The sequence below is a fragment of the Alexandromys fortis genome, unplaced genomic scaffold (assembly GCF_014885135.2).
Source record: "Alexandromys fortis isolate MF-2015 unplaced genomic scaffold, M_Fortis_MF-2015_v1.1 scaffold_170, whole genome shotgun sequence".
Lineage (NCBI taxonomy): Eukaryota > Metazoa > Chordata > Mammalia > Rodentia > Cricetidae > Alexandromys > Alexandromys fortis.
The window spans coordinates 383065-388771 of NW_026068084.1; positions in this window are offsets into that span (position 1 = coordinate 383065).

Genomic DNA, 5707 nt, shown 5'->3' on the forward strand with positions numbered 1-5707 from the left:
ATTAAGAATTGGGCCAGAGGTCATTTGTGTGAAATTTTGTATTAAGAGTCTGTGACTGGATGCAGAGATCCACAGTCAAACACTGGGCTGAGCTCTGGGTAATCCTTCTGAAGAAAGACAGAGGACTGTATAAGCCAGAAGAGTCATGGTCATTATTTGGGAACCCACAGAGACAGCTGACCTGAGCTTGTGGAAGACCACAGACTCTGGACCCATAGTTAGGGAACCTTCATGGTACTGATTTAGGCCCTCCTGCATGTTGTGTAGCTTGGTGTGGTTGTAAGGCTCCTAACAGTGAGATCAGGACCTGTCTCAGGCACATAGCTGGCTTTTTGGAATCTATTCCCCATCCTGGATTACCTTTGCCAACCTTGATGCAGAGGAAGTAGCTCAGTCCTACCTAACTTGATGTGCCATGCTTTGTTCAAGCACATACTTGGAGGCCTGCCCCATTCTAAATGGAGACAGAGGAGAAGTAAATGGGGAGGGGAGCAGATGGGAGTGTGAGGAGAAGGAGAAGAAGAGGGAAGCAAAACTGTGGTTGGTATGTACAATAACTGAAAAAAACTGTTAATTAAATAAAATAAAATTTTTAAAAAGAGTCTGTGGCTGGTTGTCAGCTGGGTCTTCAGAATCAGCTGTGATTAAAACTAGGTCTGAATCACTGAGGATAAACCTGTGTTTCTCTTGAACAAAAGGAGTGTTGGTCACCAGGTGCTGAAGAATCAGCTGTGAATAATAAGAGCTCAGAAATACTGGGGCATTAGGAATGCATTTTCCTTAGGGTCAGCTGACAGAAGTTATAGTCCAAGAGAACCAAAGCTGAATCTTCATCTGGCAGCCAAACTTGGTGATGTGTAAGAGTCTCTTAAGTGATACCAGTTTTGAAGGTGTAAAAAAAAAAAACAAACGCATGATTGAATAGATTTATGGATAGGAACCGAGTCTTGATACTACATGGCAGTCGGACATTTCTTTGGTGAGATCATGTGTGGCATTAGGAAAGTTACAACCTTAATTTTAATGAAGATCCCAGCAAAATGGAGATGTCAGGCCCATGGGATTTCTGAAAAGGGCAGTGGCAAATGTGAGGTGGAGGTAGCATGAGCCTAGGAGCCAAGTCATGTGTTCTCTGTATGGAAGAACTAGAGAAAGAAGACTGCTTAAACCTTTTGGAGATAGATTACCCACTAAGAAGCCCCAAATGATGAATATTGAGCAGCAGAAATTGGATTTACACAGTGGGATTTGGAATTGCTTTTCTACAAACTTTATCTTCTTTCATTTTGCAATAAGAGACATGTAATTTGTTTTTAGTTTTAGAGGAACCCACAATTAAAATACTTTGTAGTTTTGAAGAGCCTTGGACTTTTAATATGTTTAAATTTTTAGATGTTGTGGAACTCTTAAATCCAGCAAAGTTTCATGTAATCATGTTAACATGAGACCTCAGGGACAAGGAATTGAAAGAGGATAGCTTAAGGTAAGGTGATTGTGTTTCAAGTTGACAAGTGGTGCAGTGTTCTAGAGAGCAAACTGTCATACTGGCATAGTGATGGCTCTCTTGAGAAAAGAAGTCTCAGTTAAATTTAAATAAGAATCTTTATTCAGTTTGACTATGGGCATGTATGTAAATTATTATCATATTTGTTAATTGATGGAGGAGGACTTAATCTAGTGTGAGCATTGTCATTTCTTTTGCACATGGTTCTAAGCTGCATAAGTGTTAACAAGCAAGTCAATAATCAATATTCATCTATGGATTCTGCCTCCTAATTCTTGCCTTGATTTTCTTTAAAAATGAACTCTGACCTGGAAGTGTAAGACATATAGTTTCATTCTTCCTCTAATTTTCTTTGGTCAGAGTATTTTATTATTGGAACAGGAAGAAATCTAGAACAGCTTGGAAGAAAAGATTTCTGAAAAGCATGCAAACAGCTGAGTCCCAGTTTATGGGGTTTCACAAGGGAGGAAGGACTCAGTCAGTATTTGGGCTAAGTGTAGAAGAGGCTGCTTGTTCATCTGGTCACCCAGAACCGAAATAACCACACAGAAACTATATTAATTATAACACTGTATGGCCTATTAGCATGTGCGTATCTCTAGCTAACTCTTACATCTTAAATCAACCCATTCCTATTATTTTGTATTTTATCATGAGGCTTCTGGTTTACCTAGCTCTATTCTGCCCTGTCACAGGCCAAATGGCCTCTTTATTAACAAATGATTTTATTTAAAAAAAAAAAACATATTACAAACAATGCTGCTATGAACATAGTAGAGCATGTATTTTTGTTGTATGATAAGGCCTTTCTTGGGTATATTCCCAAGAGTGGTATTGCTGGTTCCAGGGGTAGGTTGATCCCGAATTTTCTGAGAAACCGCCACACTGCTTTCCAGAGTGGTTGCACAAGTTTGCATTCCCACCAGCAATGGATGAGTGTACCCCTTTCTCCACAACCTCTCCAGCAAAGGCTATCTTTGGTGTTTTTGATTTTAGCCATTCTGACAGGTGTAAGATGATATCTTAAAGTTGTCTTGATTTGCATTTCCCTGATCGCTAAGGAAGTTGAGCATTTCCTTAAGTGTCTTATGGCCATTTGAACTTCTTCTGTTGAGAATTCTCTGTTCAGCTCAGTGCCCCATTTTGTAACTGGGTTGATTAGCCTTTTATGGTCTAGTTTCTTGAGTTCTTTATATATTTTGGAGATCAGTCCTTTGTCGGTTGCAGGGTTGGTGAAGATCTTCTCCCAGTCAGTGGGTTGTCTTTGTGTCTTAGTGACAGTGTCCTTTGCTTTACAGAAGCTTCTCAGTCTCAGGAGGGGTAGGGAAATGGGAGGCAGTGGCGGGGAAGAATCAGAAATCTTTAATAAATAAATAAAAATTTAAAAAATCCAAATTAAAAAAATAATAAAATAAAATAAAAATATTTACAGCATGCTGAGTGGAATTCCACAACAGCTAGGGACCTTATCAGTAATATTTTGTCTAAGAATATTGGATTATTCTACTCTTGTTCTGAGAATTTTATTGAAGTTGAATTTAATAATACTTGACTAATTTATTTGATGGAAGAAAGATATTGGGGCAAAAGTAAAATTTTGGCAAGGAGAGTGAAGACATTGAGGAAGCAGTAACTATTAGAGAGATTAGACCTTGAGCTCTGCACTAGGACAATGGAGAAGAATCTCTTAAGGGGCCACATACAGAAGCTGTTAGACTGTGATCTAAAAGGCCAGAATACATCTCCAACTGGTTTCAGAAGTTGGCATTGACTTCTTCATAGTATTGGTTTTGAAGAAATGAAAGATAAAAGATTGAGGGGACATAGAGTACCTGACCTTGTGGTTAGGACTGGAATACCTGAAAAGATGCTCTGCTGACTGTGTGAAGTTGAGAACGAGATATCATATGTGCAGTGGAATTTCTGGGACAGTGGAGCTGTCATAACAATTTGAAAGCATTCAAGAATGAACAAAAGCAACGATGGAGTTGGCTTAATCTGTTTATATTTCAGAAACATGTTCTTCATGTCACCCACCTCAACCTGAAACCTTCTACCTTTTGTCTTGTTTCAACGTCATAGAAATGCAGAAATCTGGATTTGTTGATTCTAGCATCTATCACTTTTTTCTGTATTTATTCATTTTTAGTGTATGAGCTATCAATGTTTTTCTCCCTCTGTTACTGTAGCTCTTTATGAGAATTATAACAGTGCTAACCTCAGATGGCAACTTAACAAATCAAAATGAACTGATCACACAACTAGTTAGCTCTAATTCTCAACTTAATATAACCTACAGACAGATGAAGGAGACCCTCAATGGATGAATTTCTTAGACCAAATTGTCATGTGGCCATTCACATGGGCATTATCTTTATCATTAATTGATGTATGAAGGCCTAGATTACCATAGGTGGCACCATTCCTTAGGCAAGTGAAAACTAGCTAAACAAGACCCAGTGTGCAAGGCAGTGCATGAGGTAGCAAGTTGTTCATCCATAGTTTCTGTCTTGACTTTTCTCAGTAATGAATTTGACCTGTAAGTGTATGACAAACAAACCCTTTTATCCAAAAGTTGCATTTGCTTAATGTTTGATCACAGCGATAAGAAAGTGACTAGAACACAGTTTCTAAGTTTGCCTTGTGGAGTGATTCTTACTCCAACTTAATTCTGCATGAACATCTGCTCTTTATCAATGAAAATTTAAAATATCTTCCCTCAGATAGTTCTATTACTCAACTCACTGAAAGGCAAAAATGTATTCTACACAAAATAATGGTATCATATGTAGTGTTATACTATGTAGTTCATAGAATACAAAGTACTATTCTTCTGCAGATACTTCTGTGACATAGTAGCCTCTGTTCAGTTTCTTTGACATCTCACCCTTGTCCAAAATTTTTATTTTACTCCTGAAGAGTCTTCACAATTGAATTCAGCACCTAATTCTAATATTAACTCTGGTCTCAGATTCCTCCAGGTGATTATTATGGCCATTGGAAACATGGCAGTGCAATACCATATGCTGGCATAAGAAATTTTTCCTTCCATTGAATGAACAATGAAGAATTGTTATACTGTGTATATGTTTTTCTGATCTTGTTTAATGTATTTGTTTGTACAGTTCTTTTAAAGTTGTAATGTACAATTAAAACTTAGGCATTAATAGATCTGTGATAATTAACCTGTAATCATGTTAGGTTTTCATGATGTACAAAGATATATTTCAGTCAGTAGATAATCTTCAACACTTCAAAGACCTACAGAATATGGCATTTAAGATGCTTTAAGAACTTAGACTTTTCATAACAGTGAAAATGTCTTCTTCTGGCAGTACCAATTACTTCAGAGGGTTTGATGGGCATTGAAGAAACTTGTTATGGAATTTGCCAATGTGACTAGTCATTCGGGTAAGAGACTGCTCTTACCTGGACTACTTGATAGTATGCTATATGAACTGGAAATGCAGGACCCACAGAAAAATAACTACAAAACTTGCCAAAAAGTAGTCGAGACATTCTTCAGGTTTGCTGCTTCACAGAAGATACTGCCTGACATTCTACAGAATACAGAATAAAGCAACTGAATAACTTTGACAATACAAGGCAGAACAGATCTTCAAATTTCCTGCTTCACTGAAAAGTCTGGCAGATTTTATGGGCCTGTAGGCTGAAGATGGGTACCCTAATGTTATAAAAGACTGTTAGGTGAATTGTGAAGGCAGTAGGATGTCTCTGTCATTTCTAGAACTTTGTAACTTGCCTACAATGAACTTCCCATTTATTTAGTAATATTAAAATTTTCTGAGATCTTTGATGTGCTTGAAGATTAGATAGTTATAATTACAGTTTTCCTTAGTTATGATAAATTAATAATTAGATATAGATATCATAACTGTAATTCTTGCTTGACACCTGTTTTTATATGCGATTTAGTATGTTAACATTAAAACCTTTCTTTTTAATTAGACAGAAAGGGGGAGATGATGTGGGATGTTCTTCTGTTGAAATAAGAGCGGCAGGGCTGTGTCCCCGGCACCCGGCCGCCTGCATGGCTAGCTTATGCCCGAAATAATTACACGGAAACTGTATTCTTTCAAACACTGCCTGGCCTGGCTAGGTCCAGTTTCTTATTGGCTAGCTCTTACATATTGTTCTAACCCATTTCTAATATTCTGTGTAGCCCACGAGCTGGCTTACCAG